Source organism: Balaenoptera physalus, assembly GCF_965194825.1.
Source record: "Balaenoptera physalus genome assembly, chromosome: 20".
NCBI classification, from domain to species: Eukaryota; Metazoa; Chordata; class Mammalia; order Artiodactyla; family Balaenopteridae; genus Balaenoptera; species Balaenoptera physalus.
In genome coordinates, this window is record NC_138901.1 from 34,346,156 (window position 1) to 34,369,030 (window position 22,875).

Sequence of the window (22,875 nt, forward strand, 5' to 3'; positions counted from 1 at the left end):
AAAAAAAAAGGTAAAACTTATCAGGTGTTCCACCTTGACCAAAGGAAGTTATATAAGTCTATAACATTAAATGTTAGGTCTTTAAAATAGGCCTAATATTTCTTATATATTAAGAGGTAGTTTACTTGTTGAAAGCAAACATTTTCTATTGGCTTGCCTTTGTTACTTTTATAAATGTTGAATTTACAACAAAATTCTGGGTTTATCCTCCTCTATGATAGTAGAGACTGTGAAGAAACAAGTGTATGTTAGTTTCATGGCAGCTAAAGAGAATCTTACCATCATCATTTACATAATTAACTTAGAGAATCAACTCAGAGTTTTCAGTATTCATAATGTATGGCACATTAGAATTCAAACAATACACTTGTTAGCATACTAAAGATTGGGGATCAACAAAAGCAATGTAAAGCAAACCAACCAACAATAATGGTAACCAAAAATTATATGCTTAATTTGATATTGTAAAAAACTTAGCTTTACCAGTGTTACATTCATATCTATAAAGGCACATCATTCTGGAAGAAATAACAGGTGCATACACTTTAGAAAAATTACACTGGGAATTGAGTGATTAATGCAGAATCAATACTACTACTGAAGAGTCTACCTGATTTATCTTACAATCAACATGGGAAAGCCTTTTTGATGTTATGACTCAGCAGATGTCAAGATGTAAGCCTTTCACAAAATAATTTCGAGGCAGGAATTAACTTGTTTACTCTGCAGAACCAGGCAAGAGAGAAAATGCCAGTAAGAGTTCACCCAAGGATTGCCTAAAATGTACCAAATATTCTTTCTCTTTCTCTTTCTCTTTCTCTTTCTCTTTCTCTTTCTCTTTCTCTTTCTCTTTCTCTTTCTCTTTCTCTTTCCCTTTCCCTTTCCCTTTCCCTTTCCCTTTCCCTTTCCCTTCCACTTTCACTCTGTCTCTCTCCATTTTTAGGAAGAATAAAAATGATGCAGTCAGCTACAAAATTGACAGAGGATTAGTGCCCCTGAGAAATTATATTACTTTGAAAGCTAAGTGAGATCATTTTACTAAAACTTGTTTGAAATGGATCTAAGCTGCCAAATGAGGTAAGGGGAGAATTGCGGCTATTTGAAATTTACAACTATTCCATTTTCTATTTTAGAGAATCCTTCAACTCTGACTAGTGAATGTTTTCCCCCAGAAACAGCCCTAATCCATCACATGTGACTCACTCTTTTCCTAGGTAGAGCAGAGAGGTGAGTGATGGTGCAAAGGGATGTTTCTATGGTCAGTGACTTTAATTTCAGACAAGGATATTGCTGAACAAAATTTTAATCAGAGAATTACAAAAATAGGATCAACACAGTAACAACAGTGAAATCATTTTGAGAATATAAAATTAAGCCACCAGCATTTGGAATATTATTTAAAGGTTTTGTCCCTCTACTTCCTCTCTTTACAGAAAACAAACTATTTTCTGAGCTCAAGGAGATATGAGTAGGCCTCAATATATGACACAAACTTTGAAGGCATCACTAATATCTACAGATTCCTTTACTGCTCTACAGTACAGAGTAAAGTAGAGTAAATAATCAATAGTCAAACCATGTACAATTCTGAGTGTATCTGAAATACTAAAATCATTCTTACTACCTATTGTAATTTTCTAAGGCCTCAGAATAAAACAAACATTAAAAACCTCATAGGGTTTTTGTTCATTAAAAAGAAAGAGACAAATCTGCAATTCTCAATTACTTATAATCTTTGCTTCCTCCATTAAATACTACAAAGGGAGATATATTCATATTTAACTTAATTATATATTTCAGAATTACATTAAAATCTTATTTACTTCCCAAATGATTCTTGGGAAAGATGGTGAATGTTTTATGTAAGAACATAGAATTATGCAAAATATCTGCAAAAACTATAATTCTAGCATTTAAATCCATTCGTTTAATTATTACAGCTACTATCTCAATTTTTTTAATTTTTAATTTTATACTGGAGGGTAGTTGATTTACAATATTGTGGTAGTTTCAGATGTACAGCAAAGTGATTCAGTTATACATATACATATATCCATTCTTTTTCAGATTATTTTCCCATTTTGGTTATTACAGAGTATTGAGTAGAGTTCCCTGTGCTATACAGTAGGTCCTTGTTGATTATATATTTTATATATAGTAGTGTGATATGTTAATCCCAAACTCCTAATGTATCCCTCCCCCCACCTTTCCCCTTTGGTAACCATAAGATTGTTTTCTATGTCTGTGAATCTGTTTCTGTTTTGTAAATAAGTTCATTTGTATCATTTTTTTTAGATTCCACATATAAGTGATATCATATGATATTTGTCTTTGTCTGACTTACTTCACTTAGTATAATGATCTCTAGGTTCATCCATGTTGCTGCAAGTGGCATTATTTCATTCTTTTCTTATGGCTGAGAAATATTTCATTACATATATGTACCACATCTTTATCCATTCTTCTCTCAATGGACATTTAGGTTGCTTCCATGTCTTGGCTATTGTAAATTGTACTTCAATGAACACTGGGGTGCATGTGTCTTTTTGAAGTACAGTTTTCTCTGGATAAAGGCCCAGGAGTGGGATTGCTGGATCATATGGTAGCTCTATTTTTAGTTTTTAAAGAAATCTCCATATTGTTCTCCATAGTGGCTGTACAAATTTACATTCTCACCAACAGTGTAGGAGTGTTTCCTTTTCTCCACACCTTCTCCAGCATTTACTCTTTGTAGACTTTTTCATGATGGCCATTCTGACCGGTGTGAGGTGATACCTCATTATAATAATTAGTGATGTTGAGCATCTTTTCATGTGTTGGGTGGCCATCTGTATGTCTTCTTTGGAGAAATATCTATTTAGGTCTTCTGCGCATTTTTGGATTGTGTTGTTCATTTTTTTGATATTGAGCTGCATGAGCTCTTTGTATATTTTGGAGATTAATCCTTTGTCAGTTGCTTCATTTGCAAATATTTTCTCCCATTCTGAAGGTTGTCTTTTCACCTGTTTTATGATTTCCTTTGTTGTGCAAAGATTTTAAGTTTCATTAGGTCTCATTTGTTTATTTTTGTTTTTATTTGCATTACTCTATGAGGTGGGCCAAATAATATGTTACTGTGATTCATGTCAAAGAGTGTTCTGTGTATGTTTTCTTCTAAGAGTTTTATAGTGTCTGGCCTTACATTTAGGTCTTTAATCCATTTTGAATTTATCTTTGTGTATGGTGTTAAAGAATGTTCTAGTTTCATTCTTTTACATGTAGCTGTCCAGTTTTCCCAGCACCACTTATTGAAGAGGCTGTGTTTCCTCCATTGTATATTCTTGCCTCCTTTGTCATAGATTAGGTGATCATAGGTGTGTGGGTTTATCTCTAGGCTTTTCATCCTGTCCCAATGATCTATATTTCTGTTTTTGTGCCAGTACCAAACTGTCTTGATTACTGTAGCTTTGTAGTATAGTCTGAAATCAGGGACCCTGATTATTCCAGCTCCATTTTTCTTTCTCAAGATTGCTTTGGCTATTCAGGGTCTTTTGTGTTTCCATACAACTTGTAACATTTTTTGTTCTAATTCTGTGAAAAATGCCATTGGTAATTTCAAGTTGAGCATCTTTTCATGTGTTTGTTGGTCGTCTGTATGTCTTCTTTGGAGAAATGTCTATTTAGATTTTCTGCCTATTTTTTGATTGGGTTATTTGTTTTTTTAATATTGAGCTGCATAAACTCTTTGTATACTTGGAGATTAATCCCTTCTCAGTCGCTTTATTTGTAAATATTTTCTCCCATTCTGTAGGTTGTCATTTTAGTTTTTTATGTCTTTAATAAATATTTAAAAAATAAGATCCTATTAGTTAACACAGATCAATCTGGATGACATCTTGATTTCATTCACATACTTATTTGAGAAAAAAAAAAATCAGTAAATTTTTTCAGTATTTAATTGTAGTTAAAGTAGAAGAGAAATCTGGAATATATCTATCATAGATTACTCCAATTACATTAATTATCTTTAATTTTATTTTTAAACCACTTTTTAAAGTAGACTAGGAACAGGAGGTAGTTATCACACAATAATAAATTGGTTCACCCTTCTTCTCTATGCAATATTTCATTTTTCTTCAATCTAGCTGTATTCTGTAGTTATCGTGTGCCTTGCTTAATTTAGTCATCAAGTACATAAAACTGTCAAAAAAAAATGCTCTCTAGATGTCCTGAAGAATACTATCAATGTACATACACTACAATGGTCTAAGACTTCATATCTAGAATCACCTATACTAGAATTTGGCTGATTCATGTGACATACTTTAACTGTGTAACTTTTGGTGAATTTTTAAAAAATATTTATTTATTTATTTATTTATGGCTGTTTCAGGTCATAGTTGCGGCACGCAGGCTCTTTGTTGCGGTGCGTGGACTTTTCTCTAGTTGTGCCCTGCAGGTTTTCTCTTCTCTAGTTGTGGCACACAGGCTCCGGGGCACGTGGCCTCTGTAGTTGTGGCATGTGGCTTCCAGAGCACGTGGGCTCTGTTGTTTCCAGCATGTGGGTTCTAGTTGAGGTGCGCAAGCTCAGTAGTTGTGGCACAAGACCTTAGTTTCCATACGGCATGTGGGATCTTAGTTCCCTGACCAGGGATTGAACCTGTTTCCTCTGCATTGTAAGGCGGATTGTTTGCCACCAGGGAAGTCCCAACTTTTGGTGAATTACATAACCTCTTTAAGCCTCAGCTTTCTCATCAAGAAAACTGAATAGTATTACTATATAAGTTGCTTTGAAGATTAAATAAAAGTATGTATTTAGCTAATGCTAAAAGCAAGTATCTAGCTAATGTCCTGGCTTGTCATAAATGGTTAATACTCACATTATCCCCATTCAATATTCTTCATACATCTTGTTCTCTCCCTTATCCAAATCTGAAATATCAAGATCCTAACAAAATTATCTTCCAAACAATGAAAGAGAGAGAAAGGGAGGAAGGAAAGGAGGAAGGGAAAGAAGGAGAAAGGGACAGAGGGAAGAAGGAAGAAAAAAAGAGAGGGGGATCTTTGAGTGCAATGGTCAAATCTTCCTGAGGTTAAGATTCACTGGAACTATTATAATTATAATATAATTTATCAATTTATGGTAATTTTTTCATCACACAGAATTTGTGAAGATGTTTTACCCTGGCCTATAATTGTAGCATGGTATAATTTGAAGGCAAGTGATAATAAAACCATTTTAAAATATCATTTTATTAATACTCTGAGATATACCAAACAGTCATTTGTACTCTCCTTTTATAGTTGGCAAATATGACATCTGTTATTGCCATAGAACCTGAATTTGCAACAGTAATAAAAACAGTAAAGAAATAAAGTGAAAATTTAAAATTAGGCACCCTGGAACTGTAAACTCCTTAGTCTCACAAATCTATGTCCACATGGCATAATGGACATTTCAGGGTCAAAGTAACAGAGGAAAGCAAACTTGTAGAAATTAAACTTAATCCCAACATTGCCCATTGTTTTGTAGTAATTAGAATAAAATATGGTTTACAGAGCTCAGAGATTGGTAATACAGAAACAGAGCAGGCATGTTTTCTGACTCTGTGTAAGCCTTTCACATAGATTTGTGAGCCACTGTAACAAAAGAAAATCCTTTGAGAAGTGGTTATATTTTTATTGACATAGTGAACTATCCAGTATTCAAGATGTTCTGGCAGAGAATTGATCCCCCTTAATGGTTTTTATAGAGCCTCGTTTCTTTTCATTACTGTGACTTACAATAGTCCATCTTAAAACGTAAAGAAGAACTAAGACACTTTCTCTCTAATAAAAACAAATAGTTTAACAATTCTGAAAGTTACTTTCATCCTTATAAATTTCACTTAATGCATGTATAATGGCTGAATTAACATGCACTTTTATGTGACCACTTGACTGCCAAAGTCTTAAATGGCAATATTGAATATTTAAAACTAAAGCAGATTAGGTATCTAAGTTTGTAAACCGTCCTCACCAGTAAATATGTAAACAGACAAACAGAAGATTATCATAATACACCCCTCTACTATTAATTCTTGAATTTCCTATACATCAATGAATTTTAAAAATCTATCAGGCACAATTAAGCATATCTTCCTTTACTTTCTCTTTTTATGTGTTGATATATAATTAACACTCTTAAATAATAATGAAAATACTTTTTCTTTATTTTAATAGAGCATGTCCAGACTACTAACCCAGCTTCTTAAAAATCTGAAATTAAAAATTAAAGTACATACTATATGTACAAATATATTTGCAAGTAGACTATGTGCTGAACTTTGTCCATCTATACATTAATATTTGACAAATTGCCCACCTTCAAATGAAAAAAAAGTAGGATCATTTAAAAAATTTGGCCTGGTACCTCTGACTTTGGGTAAGAACAATAAGTAACCACAGTAGAAATTTGTTCAGCTAGAATTCTCCATTCTGTATCATATCAGTTACATTCCCAAATCTTAATGCTTAACAAATACCTTTTAAAAGGATGCATTTCCATTTTCTTTCATTTGCCCAATTTCACACAACTTTCCAAACTTCCTATTAATAGGTCTCATTTAAATATTTTAAAAAATGTATTTGTTTGGACTAATAACATTCACCAAAGCCAGAAACATTGTCTAAATGGTCCACTTTCACACTGCAACCATAAAGTACCTAAAACATAATCAGTCATAGAACTAGTTAATACTGAGATTACCTGGATAAATAAGCTCAACATAAAACACTACTCATTCCCCAGCTCACAAAGTTAGTTCATCTTTAGCCAATGACAAAGACTGGTCTGTGATTGGAGCCTTGCATCAGACACTCTTGTTTCCACTATTCACTTTACTTCTGCATCAGTGAGACCAAAATTCGCATCCATGCTCTTAATTTTATTTCCATGTACGTAAAGTCAAATAAAATATTTTCTGTATTAGACCCACTCATTTGAGTCTGTGGCCACTACTCTCCATAGATGGTCCTCTTCAACCTCCAGTGGATCCTCACTTTATTTTCTACTTCTGTGCTAGCACACATCCATTCTAGCATCTTAGATCTCTGGCTTTAGGGAAAATAACTTTGTTGAGTTTCAGTTTCTTGAACTATAACATGAACCAATAATTTTGCCTGCATTCTAATATTCCTGTGAAGATTAAGTGAGGTGTTTCTCATCAAGTACTGAGGACTTTTTTAACACTCAGCAAATTCTCAGTGCATATTAAATTACTTTAATGAGGATGATAATGATGATGATGATGATGAAGATAATGATGATCTCATTTCTTTCATGGCCACATGTAAAAATCAATTAGCATAGAAATGCCCCGCAATTCCCACTGTAATGTGAAGCTAAAGTAATCTAGGGTAAGAATGGAAGAAAAAGAGGGAAACAAGTTCTATTGAAATAGCCTCTGAAATTGCAAATATAAGATAATAACCCCAGAAATAGAAGGCAATCTAGAAGTACGGGAAGAGGGGAAATAAAGTCTTGACCTATATATAGACAGAGAATGAAAAAGAGAAGGCCAGAAATAGGTTCAGGGAAGGGAGCCAGGCTTACATATGGGGACACAATGAGAACATGGGTTCTGTGTGATAGAGCTGTACTGATAAGGAGCCAAGGATGACAGCTCTGCTTTTCTTAGAATAAGGCTTCCAATGACTGTAGCCAAGACAAGAGGAAAATATCACATAAAGTTCAGATTCCTAGTAGAATGTACTTTCACAGGCAAGAAAAAAAAAATCTCTTCTAACGTCTTTATACATCCTTCAACTACTTGAATTTATATGAAATTCTTTAGCAGAAAATAATAATAGCTCAAATTTATTAGTATCTTACTAGGAACCCATTCTAGGCCTATTATGTATATTAACTCCTAGTTCTCACAATCCTATGAGTCTTGCAAAGAATTAAAATAAATTTTGAAACAGTGGGAGAAAAATATCTTGGGTCTTAAAGTTTGAATGTTGGGATGAAAGCAAAGGCAGTGATGGCTATGAGTCACTGACAATCAGATATATTTGTTAGCTATGATTGGCAGGTTCTGATATTTTATTTGATATTGGGAAAGAGGTAGTGAGGGAAAATAGGGAACTGAAGATGATACTAAGATTTTTAATTTAGATGTGTTGATAGATGTAAATGTCATTAACCAATGTCTATATGGTATAGAGTGAATTCAGGAAGGAAAGCAAGGGTGTGGGACTAAGATATGAATTCATACATGTACACATTGAATTTGAAGAGTGTATGGACCGTAAAATGCAGATGTCCAATATTGCTTTGACTGGTTGATTTCTATTATAAGGTATAGACAGTTTCTTAGTAAAAATGTTGGTTTCAAGTTGTTACATCTTGACTACACCACCAGACTTCTTATTCTCATAGTAATTGGATGACCTTTGACAAGTTATCTAATTGGAAAATTGTCATAATAATGCCTACTAATTAGGTTCTTTTAAGAATAAAGCGGCTCTGTAATGGTTCTGAATAAATGTTATTTCACCTGTGTGATTATTTGAAAAATCATGAAAGATACATTATAAAATAAAGCAGATTCTTTTTTTTTTTAACATCTTTATTGGAGCATAATTGCTTTACAATGGTGTGTTAGTTTCTGCTTTAAAACAAAGTGAATCAGCTATACATATACATATATCCCCATATCTCTTCCTTCTTGTGTCTCCCTCCCTCCCACCCTCCCTATCCCACCCCTCTAGGTGGTCACAAAGCACCAAGCTGATCTCCCTGTACTATGTGATCTCCCTGTGCTTCCCACTAGCTATCCATTTTACATTTAGTAGTGTATATATGTCCATGGCACTCTCTCACTTTGTGCCAGCTTACCCTTCCCCCTCCCCGTGTCCTCAAGTCCATTCTCTAGTAGGTCTGCATCTTTATTCCCATCCTGCCCCTAGGTTCTTCATAACCATTTTTTCCCTCAGATTCCATATATATGTGTTAACATACGGTATTTGTTTTTCTCTTTCTGACTTACTTCACTCTGTATGACAGACTCTAGGTCCATCCACCTCACTACAAATAACTCAGTTTTGTTTCTTTTTATGACAGAGTAATATTCCATTGTATATATGTGCCACATCTTCTTTATCCATTCTTCTGTCGATGAACACTTAGGTTGCTTCCATGTCCTGGCTATTGTAAGTAGAGCTGCAATGAACATTGTGGTACATGACTCTTTTTGAATTATGGTTTTCTCAGGGTATATGCTCAGTAGTGGGATTGCTGGCTCGGATGGTAGTTCTATTTTTAGTTTTTTAAAGAAACTGCCATACTGTTCTCCATAGTGGCTGTATCAATTTACATTCCCACCAACAGTGCAAGAGGGTTCCCTTTTCTCCACACTCTGTCGAGAATTTATAGTTTGTAGATTTTTTGATGATGGCCATTCTGACTGGTGTGAGGTGATACCTCATTCTAGTTTTGATTTGCATTTATCTAATGATTAGTGACGTTGAACATCCTTTCATGTGTTTGTTGGCAATCTGTATATCTTCTTTGGAGAAATGTCTATTTAGGTCTTTTGCCCATTTTTGGATTGGGTTGTTTCTAATAGGTCCTATAGAACACTACTGGAATTATATGTATATAGAATACACCCTCGAAATTTTGCTGTGTGGGCTTAAGACACAAATATTTTATTTCTAAAGTTTGATTACTTAAGCCTTATTTTCTCAAACTTTGTTGTGTATTAAAATTACCTGGAGACTTTTTTAAAGCCTTAAGTTCCTACCCCACATTAATTAAATTAAAATCTCTAGGAATGATTGAAACCACTGACACAGCCCATACTGTTAAGTCTGGTTGGGCTCACTATAGATTACATAATTACTTACTTACTTAATTAATTAAAAGCCATTAATGAAGTTGCCTATATGTTTATCTTTATTAGTGATTAGGCTTTGAATGATTTGTATCCCAAGATTTTAGCTAGTGATTCTCTGTTGCGTCAGGCTTCCTTCTAAAGAACAGAATTAATTATTCTTAAAAAAATAATGCTTAGCCTTATGATATGTTAATCTGAATTCTATTGCCAAAATTTAAAGAAAAGTAGAACTTAATTTCTGTCTGATACAGAATATCCTTAAAATGTTTTCTCTTTCCCCCTTTGCTCAATCAGTCACTTTTAATAAAATACAGATACAGTAACATAATTTCTCAGAAAGACAATGAAGGGAATATTTCCTTGAGGAAACAGACTGAACCTTCCTTTTAGGCTTAGACTTTGATAAATAAGAATTTTCTCCTTATGGGCATATTGGCTTTTAATTGAGTCTGAACCACTTGGTGGCATCTAGTCTAGTCTTTCATTCTCTAACCAAGGGCTGCTGTTGCCGTGGCTCAGAAAGATAAAACTCTGACGGTGGTGTTTGCAGCAAAGTAAAGTTTTATTTTCAGGACATCAGGCAATGGAGTGGGAAACAATTCTCAGATCCACTTCATCTTGGTCTTTGAGTTAGAGACTTTTTTTAAGGGGAAGAACAAAGAAACTGGATTAATTATTGTCTTGTGACATTTCTTAACCATAGTTGCAGGAGTCAGGTTGTCTCTGGTTTATAATTTTCAGGCCAAGTGGTTCGTGGCTCAGGGGTGTGTTAGCTTCTCTTGCCCTGGAGAAAAAAATACTGAGTTTGTATGTTAATGATAATATCTACAGCAGAAATTTTAGTACATTAACAATGTCATCAACAGCAGCAATGTTAGTCATCTGACTCTGGTTGATTAGTGTTCAGTTAGCACAGGACTGAGATCAGAGGGGAGAAGAAAGGGAATAAAGTTTTGAATAGAGAGATTAATAATAATTTCAGTAGGCGAACTCAGTTTTAGGAGGACTTTCAGTTCCACTTGTTTGTAAATGTGTAAAATATTTTATTATAATTTTATACCAACTTATAGAAAAATTAAACAATTTTTTTGATATGCAGCCTTACAGATTTCATGATCCCATGTCTTTGCATAATATCCATTATAGGCTTTTGTCTTACTTCTGTAATGTAGAACAGAACTGAATTTACATAATATATATATATCACACAATTACTATATTGCCATTTTGACAAAAATCCTTAATGTTTTCATGAATCACACTCTCTTTTTTTCCAAGGTTTAATGACACATATCTGACATATAAAAATGTTTTAGTTTAAGGTGTACAATGTGGTGATTTGGTACCTGTATATATAGCAAAATTTTTTACCACAGTAAGGTTAACTAGCACATCATTCACCTCACATAATTACCATTTTTATTGTTGTTGCTATAGTGAGAACATTTAAAATTGTCTCATAGCAACTTTCAAGTGTACAATATACTATTGTTAACTATAGTCACCATGCTGTACCTGAGACCTCCAGAACTAATCTATCTTATAACTGAAAGTTTGTATACTTTGACCAACAAGTATCCATTTACCTCACCCCACTCAGCCCCTATTAACCATCTATTTTCTCTCTGTTTCTATGACTTCGATGTTTATATTTCCACAAATAAGTGAGATCATACAGTATTTATCTTTCTCTTTCTAACCTATTTCACTTAACATAATGCCCTCAAGACCAATCCATGTTTTCACAAATGGGAGGATTTCCTTCTCTTTTATGGCTGAATAATATTTCATACAACACATCTTCTTTATCCATTTTTCTGTTGACTGGCACTTATACTGTTTCCATCGTTTGGCTATTGTGAATAATGCTGCAATAAACATGGGGATGCAGATATCTCTATGAGATCCCAATTTTATTTCCTTGGGATAAAAAACCAGAAGTGGGATTGCTGAATCATATGGTAGTTCTATTTTTGACCATCATAAACTCTACAACCAATAAATGCTAGAGAGGGTGTGGAGAAAAAGGAACCCTCCTACATTGTTGATGGGAACGTAAATTGGTACAGCCACTATGAAGAACAGTATGGAAGTTCCTTAAAAAACTAAAAATAGAGCTACCATATGAGCCAGCAATCCCACTTCTGGGCATATACCTGGAGAAAACCATAATTCAAAAATATACATGCACCCCAATGTTCATTGCAGCACTATTTACAATAGCCAGGACATGGAAGCAACCTAAATTTCCATCAACAGAGGAATGGATAAAAAAGATGTGGTACATATATACAATGGAATATTACTCAGACATAAAAAATAACAAAATAATACCATTTGCAGCAACATGGATGGACCTAGAAATTCTCATACTGAGTTAAGTAAGTCAGATAGAGAAGGACAAACATTGTATGATATTGCTTTTTTATGAGAAACCTCCATACTGTTTTCCATAGCAGCTATGCCAATATATATTCCCACCAACAGTATACTAGGTTTTCTTTTCTCTACATTTTCATCAGCATTTATTATTCCTTGTCTTTTGATAATTAATATTCTAACAGGTGTGAGGTAAAATCTCAATGTGTTTCTGATTGCATTTCCCTGATGAGCAGTAATGTTAAGCACCTTTCATGTACCTGCTGATGATTTCTTTTTCTTCGGAAAAATGTTCATTCATGTCCGTTGCTCATTTTCCAATTAAATTATTTGCATTTTATTTATGTATTTATTTATTTTCTATTCTTTTTCAAATTCTTTTCCCATTTAGGTTATTACAGAATTCCTTGTGGTATACAGTAGGTTCCCACTGGCTATCTATTTTAAATACAGCAGTGTGTACATGTTAATCCCAAACTCCCAGTCTATCTCTCCCCCTCCCCCTTCCCCCTGGTAGCAATAAGTTCATTCTCTACGTCTGTGAGTCTGTTTCTATTTTGTAGATAAGTTCATTTGTATCAAGTTTTTTTTTAGACTCCATATATAAGTGATATCACATGATATTTGTCTTTCTCTGTCTGACTTGCTTCACTTAGAATGATAATCTCCATGTCCATTCATGTTGCTGCAAATGACATTATTTCATTCTTTTTAATGGCTGAGTAATATTCCATTGTATATATGTACCACATCTTCTTTATCCATTCATCTGTCAATGGACATTTAAGTTGCTTCCATGATTTGGCTATTTTTAATAAACATTGCTGCAATAAACATTGGGATGCATGTATACTTTTGAACCAAGTTTTTCTCTGGATATTTGCATTTTTTGCTATTAAGTTGTATGAATTCCTTATATATTTTGAATATTAACTCTTTTTCATATATATGACAAATGCACTCCAGAGGTTAGAGGGTTTCACCATGGGCACATTGTAAAGCAGGCCAGTGAGGAAAGTTAGGTATGGGGCCTGTAGGTGAATAGCTGGAGTGGCTACCTACTGGTGAGCCCAGTGGTGCAGGCCAGTGACAGGAGACAAGGCTGGATCTAGGCCCACAAGCAACTGCCTGGGCACTGGTTGTGAACGTGCACTCCTGTGGCCACAATCCTGCCACATGTGTGAGCCTGGCAGTGGAGTCCTCTGATGGGAGTCAAGCTGGCAGTGTGCAGGTGTATAGCTGGAGAAGCTAGTCCTGAGTGTGTCAAACATTATTCTACCACCCTAAACTATTTTGATATATTTCTATTGAGTATATTTTCTATGATTTTCTTCATAATTGAAACTATTCTCTACAATTTTGCTTTGTGCTTTTTAAATCTAATGTTATTTTCTATCTTATTGTTTTCATAACCAACATTTTAATGACTATACCATATTTCATTGAGTGAATTTTTTACTCACCTATTGCTGGACATTTAAGCTCATTTTCTACTAAAACATCAATTCCTCATTTTTTTTTATAATCAAGAGTGTTTATAATTAAGTATTACACAAACATAAATCAACAATAATTTTTTTCTCATGATGTTTTTTTTTTAATTTATTAAAATGTAGTTGACCTACAATATTATATTAGTTTCAGGTGTATAACATAGTGATTCAATATTTTTTATAGATTTTACTCCATTTAAAGTCATTAAAAAATATTGGCTATATTCCCTGTGCTGTACATTACATCCTTGTAACATTTATTTTATACCTAGTAGTTTGTACCTCTTAATTCAATTCACCTATTTTACCCCTCCTCCTAATCCTCTCCACCCTGATAATCACTAGTTTGTTCTCTGTATCTGTGACTCTGTTTCTGTTTTGTTATATTAATTTACTTGTTTTATTTTTTAGATTCCACATATAAGTGAAAACATATAGCATTTGTCTTTCTCTCTTTGACTTATTTCACTAAGCATAATACCCTCCAGGTCGGTTGGGTAAAAAGACCAAAGCTAGAGGTATCATGCTCCCTGACTTCAGACTATACTACAAGCTATAGTAATCAAAACAATATAGTACTGACACAAAAACAGACACATAGATCAATTGAACAGAATAGAGAGCCCAGAAATAAACCCGTACAGATATGGTCAATTAATCTATGATAAAGGGGTCAAGAATATACAATGGGGGAAAAGTCTCTGCAATAAGTGGTGTTGGGAAAGCTGGACAGCTACATGTCAAATAATAAAACTAGAATATTTTCAACTGCCATATGCAAAAATAAACTGAAAAGGGATTGAAGACTTACATGTAAGACCTGAAACCACAAAACTCCTAGAAGAAAACATAAGCAGTACACTCTTTGACATAGCAATTTTTTTTTAATATGTCTCCTCAGGCAAAGGGAAAAAAAGCAATAATAAACAAATAAGACCTAAGCAAGCTTAAAAGCTTTTGGGCAGTGAAGAAAACGATCAACAAAATGAAAATGCAACCTACTAAATGGGAGAAGATATTTGCAAATGATATGTCCAATAAAGGGTTAATATCCAAACTATATGAAGAACTCATACAACTCAGTATCAAAAACAAACAAACAATCGAATTTAAAAATGGACAGAGGACACAAATAGGCATTTTTCTAAAGAAGACATACAAATGGCCAATGGGTGCATGAAAAGATGCTCAACATTACTAATCACCAGGAAAATTCAAATCAAAACCAAAATAAGGCATCATTTCACACACCTGTCAGAATTACTATAACCAAAAAGACAATAAAATTTTAAACCACTGTAGTGAACATTTTCAGACTATCTTCAGAGCACTACTTGCTAATAATATCTCAGGAGAGGTAGAGAGGGTTAAGAATGTGCACTAGGATTTAAGAATCTAAAGCTCAGATATTCATGAAAAAATCTGGATATTTGAACAATTCCCTCCTTTGAGTATTTCTGGGAATCCCCAAGGGTGACATAAGTAAGTCCACAAATCAACCAGGTTCTTGTATGCTGTTTCAGAAGTTCATAGTGATTGAAACTGATGTGACTGCAGCCTTTGGACTGGAGCTCTAGAGCTCTGTTTTCTGACTAACTTGGGTTGTGTAGGAATTTGCAGTCAGCAAAATACACTCTTGAAATGTAAAATATCATGTCAACTAGACAATATATTTTGAAATAAGAGAGATAATCTCCTCCCTATGTGTTAAGCTTATTTATTGAAAAAGTCTCAAATCCAGGTGGTTGGAGCTCTAAAATTCTACAGAATCGTTTAGTTTCCACTGTGACTATAACAATATGAAAACAATTTTAATTATTGTTTAGGAGCTTTAGCTATCTGGCTAATGAAGTTGGACTGTTTGCTTCAAGATAAATATACTTCTCAGGAACCTTGTTAACTCTTCGAGAATTCTGACTTCTAACACTCCTACCTATTGATTACATTTATCATGAATATCTGTATTTGTTCATGTGTCAATATTTGAAGATTTACCCTAGATATTCTTGAATCTTTTTCTTTATGATCCATACCCCAATTTAGCCCCACTGGAGGGGACAGGGAACAAAAGCACAGAAAATTAATACTGAAAAAAAATCATAGTAAGAGAAATAAGAGGGTTTCTTCCTAAGGCTTAGAACATAACTAATTTTGTTCATTTAACTTAGACTTTTTCAATAAATAAATGGAGCATGATATTCCAGAGAGGGAAACCAACATGAAATATTTCATAGAGAAAGCACAATGAAGAAATCAGAGTTTTAATGAATTTCTCTTCCTACTTTAGCACCAATTCCCTTTAATATTATGGCCCCAAAATACCCTTGGAGTTGATCTCACTGCTGTTATGGAGTGGGTATTGAGCTCAGGATGTCTCCAGTGGTAGGAATGTAGCATTAAAATATCATTTTCCTTATTTTGAATTATTCCTTTAAGACAGATTACCAGGGCTTCCCTGGTGGCGCAGTGGTTGAGAATCCGCCTGCCAATGCAGGGGACACAGGTTCGAGCCCTGGTCTGGGAAGATCCCACATGCTGTGGAGCAACTAGGCCCATGAGCCACAACTACTGAGCCTGCACGTCTGGAGACTGTGCTCTGCAACAAGAGAGGCTGCGATAGTGAGAGGCCCACACACCACGATGAAGAGTGGCCCACTCTTGCCGCACGTAGAGAAAGCCCTCGCACAGAAACGAAGACCCAACACAGCCAAAAAAAGAAAAAAAAAAAAAAAAGACAGATTGCCAAACTTGAATCTCGACCATTGGCCATTACTGATCAAATGCCAGTGTTCTTACGTTATTTAGCTTACTTTTATTTTATTCTCCAATGTTTCATTGTATATATTTATTGCATATCTATATATAAACTACATTTATAATTCCTCTATACCATTTTTTTCTATGCTTCTATAATTTGTGCCTGTTAAACAGTAATGTTATTGTCATTTCTCTTGTGAGATTGAATGCCACTCAGAATTCTAACCTTAAGTCATCCAGAAAAACCTTACATCAGTATTTCTCAGTATCTCTAATAAGTTTCTCTTAATGTCAAAGTACATTGACAAGATAGCCTGGAAGTTTAAAGGCCAGCCTGAAGCTGCTATCACATGCTTCTTGGTATTTAAAATTACGTTATATTTTATACCATATAAAGTTTTTACCTTAATGCAAAAATAAGTTTTTAAGGTGTTTGTGTGTGTCCACCTTTACTAAGAAATGGGTTAAAATTGTTGCTCTAATTGGATTTATCATAGTATCTACAGTTGCCCTTTCTTTAGTATTTGGTTGCATTTTTGTACTTGTGTTAAATTGGTGAATTGTTTGTTAGCATGTCTTTCTTATATATTCTTTATCCTCAGAATCTAGCTTGTGGTGGGTAGTCAGTAATATCATTGGTAAAGAAAGAAAGGAGATAATGAAGAGAAGAAAACAGAGGAGAAAGAGGAGGAAGAAAAGCAGGAGAATGAGAACAATGACACATTCCTGTAATATATGATTTTTTTCACTGTGAGTTCAGAACATCTGTGCTATAACAATAGGAAAGCAAGCTGAACAAAACTTGTGCAGAACAACTATATAATCACCTATGTTGATGTGCATCAAAACAAAAAAAATCTCTAATTTAAATAGTTTAATGTAATAAGTGAACACTTCAGACAAGGAGGGAGATCAGGATGGTAAAGTAGGAGGATGCTCAACTCACCTCCCCCCATGAACACATAAAAAATGCATCTACATATGGAACAACTCTCACTGAAAAAATCTGGAGACTGGCAGAAAGGCTCTTCTACAACCAAGTCTGTAAAGAAAGATCCACAGGGAATCAAGTAGGAAGGGAGGAGAATTGATCAGGTTAGGACTTGTGCCCTTAACAGGGGTCACAGAAGAGGAGGGAGCTATCACAGGCTTGGGGATCCTCTGTGGTGAGTGAGGGGTTCAAGCCACATACATATTGGGAACCCCAGACATGGGGTCCCACAGTGGGAAGATGAGCCCCCTCAGCTGGTTTGACAATCAGTGGGACTTACCAGATGACTGTAAGAAACGGACATTCTGCTAGTGAAAATATAGACTTGTGCTTAATTACTCCCCAAGAACAAAGCAGAGGAAGCAGATTGAAAACTTCTCAAAACTCTGGCCAGTTTCCTGCAATCACCCTAGCCACACCCTATCCAGCACCCGGCACCTGCACCAGCTCTTCTTATTCCAGTCAGCTCTCTACTAGGGTGAAGGTTGCTGTTGGCCAAAGGAGAGTGTGTATGCTTAGAGAGAATGGAGACATCTTAGATTGACCCTGCCTTTGAACAAGGTGAAGGCAGCCTTACCAGTGCACATGCAAAGGCAACAGATTGAAAGCTGCCTGGGGATCTCACTGACTTCCTAGTATGTGCCCCAGCTTACTCCAGACACCTGCTCGAGCTCCCTTTGCTCCAATTATGTTCTCCATTGGAGCAAATGTGCTGCTACTTAGTAGAGGGTGCACACCTGTGGAGACAGAGCCAGGTCAAACCCAGTACTGTTTCTGAACAGGGCAAAGGAAGGCAGTGTTGGCACCCACATGGAGATGGTGGATTAGGGACTCTGAATGGCTTTCTGAGATCACCCTATTACACATTCTGGCCTGCACTGAGCACCTAGTCCACCACCTCTTGCTTCAGCTCTGCTCTCCACTAGGGCAGAGATGCTGTTGCCAGCAGGAGTGCATAAAATTCAAGGGCTTGGGCCTGACCCTCAGTAATTCTGCATCAACACGTTGGGACCAGACCCCACCCCCAATAGGGTGATGACTGCCACTGAGTACAGAAGAAGCCCCAGCTCACACCTGGCACTGGCTCTAGCCCCTCCATATCCAGCCCTACATTCCACCAAGGTGATAGCTACCAAAACACCCCAGAGGAAAAAGTAACCTGTGCTCACATCAGATCCAGTTCTCCTTACAAAACCACTGGGGACACATAGATTGTATAGGGACACTCTCACACAGAGACACCCCTTCAAGTCAGATGGGTAACTAGTTGACTTAATTTCATAAAGACAGAGAAAGTTAAACAAAATGAGAAGACAGAGAAATATGTTGCAAATGAAAGAACAAGAAAAAAATCTTGAAAAAAATCCCTAAAGAAACAGTATAAATAATTCACCAGATAAAGAGTTCAAAGCATTAGTAAAGAATGCCAACTGTACTTCAGAAAAGAATAGATGAACACAGTGAAAATTTTAACAAGAAACTGAAGAATATAAATAACAATTAGAACTAATACAATGACTAAACTAAAAAATACACTAGAAGGAATTTAACAGCAGACTGGGTGACACAGAAGAATATATAAGTGATTTGGATGACAGAATGATGGAAATCATCCAATCAGAACAGCAAAAAGAAAAATATATTAAAAAATGAGAGTAGTTTAAGGGACCTCTGAGACAACATCAAGCATACTAATATTTGCATTATAGGGGTCCCAGGAGAAGAGAGAGAGAAAGGGTTAGAAAACATGTTTGATGAAATTATGGCTGAAAACTTCCTAAGCTGAAGAACTCAACAGATTTCCAGGTACAGAAAGCACAGAGAGTCCCAAACAAATGAAACCAAAGAGACCTACAACAAGACATATCATAATTAAATGGCAAAAGTTAAAGAGATGATTTCAAAGGCACCAAGAGAAAAACAGAGTCACATACCAGGAAACCCCCATAAGTTTATCAGCTGGTTTTTTGCAGAAACTTCCAAGTCAAGAGAGTGGTATAATATATTTAAAGTGCTTAAAGGGAAAAATCTACAACATGGGATGTACTACCTAGCAAGTTTACCATTCAGAATTGAAGGAGAAATAAATAACTTCTCAGACAATCAGAAACTAAAAGAGTTCATCAATACTAAACTGACTTTAAAAGAAGTGTTAAAGGGTCTTATTTAAGGGCAAAAGAAACAGCTACAAAGAAATCATAATTTATAGGAAAGGAAAAATCCCATTTGTAAAGGTAAATATATAGTAAATGCTGAATAAGCTAGTACAAAGATTAAAAGACTAAAATTATAAAATCAACTATAATTACAGTAAACATTTAAGGGATAGACATGAAGATGTAAAATATGACATCAAAAACACAAAAAGTGGGAGAGGGAAGTAAAATATGTTGATCTTCTAGAATGTGTTTGAACTTAAATGAGTATTAGTTTAAAACAAGTAGATATAATTATAGATTAACATATAAGAGTCCCATGATAACCACATATCAAAAACCTACAATAGATACACAAAAACTAGAGAAAAAAATGAATACATGCCTAAAGAACTCACAAGAAAAGAAACTAAAGGAAGAAAAGACCAGAGAAGAGCTAAAAAACAACCAGAAAAGAAAGAACAAAATGGCAATAAGTACATACTTATTAATAATCACTTAAAATATCAATTCACTAAATGCTCTAGTCAAAAACCATAGTGTGGCTGATTGGAAAAGGAAAACAAACAAACAAAGAAAAACAAGACCCATCTATATGCTGCCTACAAAAGACTCACTACAGAGCCAATGACACAAACAGACTGAAAGTGAGAGAAGGTAAATGATATTCCATGCAAACAGAAACAACAAAAAAGGAGTGAAAATACTCATATCAGACAAAAATACTCATATTTAAAACACAGTCTATAGCAAAACAGAAAGAAAGGTATTATATAATGATAATGGGATCAATCCAGAAGAGATATAACATTTGTTAACATATATGTACCTAATATAGGAGCACCTAAATTTACAAAGCAAATATTAACAGACATTGACAATAATACAATAACAGTAGACACCCCACTTACATCAGTAGACAGATCACCCAGACAAAAATAGTAAGGAAACAATGGGATTAAATGACAAATTAGACTTGTCAGACTTAATAGATATTTATAGTACATTCCATCCTAAAACAGAAGACTTATTCCTCTCAAGTGCACATGAAATTTTCTCTAGGGTGGATCACATGCTAAGTGGCAAAAAAAGTCTCAACAAATTTAAGAGGATGTAAATTATAGCAAGAATCTTTTCTGACCACAAAAATATGAAACTACATGTTAATTGCAGGAAGAAAAATGGGAAAACCATAAACAATATGCTACTAAAAAAAATTAGTCAATAAAGAAATCAAAGAGGAAATCAGAAAATACCTCAACAAGTGGAGGAGGAGACAAGATGGTGGACTAGAAGGACTTGAGCTCACCTCCTCTCATAAAAACAACAAAATCAAAACTACTGCTGAACAACCATTGACAAAAAAGACTCAAACCTACCAAAAAAGATATTCTACATCCAAAGACAAAGAAGTCACAACAGTATGGTAGGAGGGGCACAATAAAATTCCATACCTGCCAGGTGGGCTACACACAGGAAACTAAACTGGAAAATAATTATATTGCAGAGGTTCTCACACAAGAGTGAGGGTTCTAAGCCCCACATCAGGCTCCCAAGCCTGGGGGTCTGACATCAGGAAGAGGAGCTCCCAGAGCATTTGGCTTTGAAGACCAGTGGGGCTTGAGTGCAGGAGTTGCACAGGACTAGGGGAAACACTGACTCCACTCTTGGGGGTGCACACAAGGTTTCATGTGCACGGGGACCCAGGGCAAAGCAGTGACTACATAGGAGCCCCTAATACAGGAAAGGAAATACTCAGTCAAGTCCAGGAAGAGCAAAGAGTCCCATGAAGGATAAACCTGAGGAGGAACATGCCAAGACACATATTAATCAAATTAACAAAAATTAAAGACAAAGAGAAAATATTAAAAGCAACAAGGGAAAAGCAACAAGTAACATACAAAGGAATCTCCATAAGGTTATCAGCTGACTTTTCAGTGGAAACTCTGCAGGTCAGAAGGGAGTGGCACAATATTTTTAAAGTGACGAAAGGGAAAAACCTACAACCAAGAATACTCAACCCAACAAGACTCTCATTTAGATTCAACAGAGAAATAGGAAGCTTTAAAGACAAGCAGAAACTAAGAGAATTCAATACCATAAAATCAGCAGAAAAGACCACAACTAGAAACAAGAAAACTTCAAATGGGAAAACTCACCAGTAAAGGCAAACATACAGTAAAGGGAGGAAATCATCCACACACAAATATACTAAAGTAGCAATTGTGAGAACAGGAGAATACAAATGCAGAATATTGGAAATGCATTTGAAATGAAGATAGCAGCAATTTAAAACAATATTGTATATATGTACAATATTGATATATTTGCTATATCAAAACCTCATGGGAACTGCAAGCCAAAAATCTATAATAGATACACATGCAAAAAAGAAAAAGCAATCCAAATACAACTCTAAAGATAGTCATCAAATCACAAGATAAGAAAACAAGAGGAAGGGAAGAAAAAAGACCTACAAAAACAAATCCTAAACAATTAACAAAATGGCAATAAGAAAATACACATTAATAATCACCTTAAATGTAAATGGATTAAATGCTCCAACCAAAAGACATAGACTGGCTAAATGGATACAAAAACAGGACCTGTATATATGCTGTCTGTAAGAGACCAACTTCAAATCTAGGGACACATACTGAAAGTGAGGACTGAAAGTGAAGGGATGGAAAAAGGTATTCCATGCAAATGGAAATACAAAAAAAGCTAGAGTTGCAATACTCATATCAGACAAAATAGATTTTAAAATAAAGACTGTTACAAGAGACAAGGAAGGACACTACATAAAGATCAAAAGATCAATTCAATAAGAAGATATAACAAATGTAAATATATATGCACCCAGCATAGAAGCACCTATATATATAAGGCAAATGCTAACAGCCATTAAAGGAGAAATCAATAGTAATAAAATAATAGTAAGGGACTTTAACACCCCACTTACACCAATGGACAGATCATCCAGACAGAAAATCAATAAGGAAATACAGGCTTTAAATGACACATTCGACCAGATGGACTTAATTGATATTTATAAAGCATTCCATCCAAAAGCAGCAGAATACACATTCTTCTCAAGTGCACGTGGAACTTTCTTCAGGATAGATCACATGCTGGGCCAAAAAGCAAGCCTCAATAAATTTAAGAAAACTGAAATCATATCAAGCATCTTCTGCAACAAAAACACTATGAGATTAGAAATCAACTACAAGAAAAAAGCT

General features: G+C 34.9%; 2 long non-coding RNA genes across 2 annotated transcripts in view; both read left to right on the top strand.

Annotated features, from left to right (window-relative positions):
- Positions 1 to 20,227, top strand: part of LOC309650631 — a 49,438-nt gene extending 29,211 nt beyond the window's left edge. The window contains exon 3 of the long non-coding RNA XR_014257657.1: positions 11 to 20,227. This is a non-coding gene — a long non-coding RNA (uncharacterized lncRNA). The remainder of the gene's footprint in view (positions 1 to 10) is intronic.
- The window catches only part of LOC309650637, a 465,308-nt gene that overhangs the window by 431,669 nt on the left and 10,764 nt on the right, over positions 1 to 22,875 (top strand). The gene's annotated exons all lie outside the window — the stretch shown is intronic.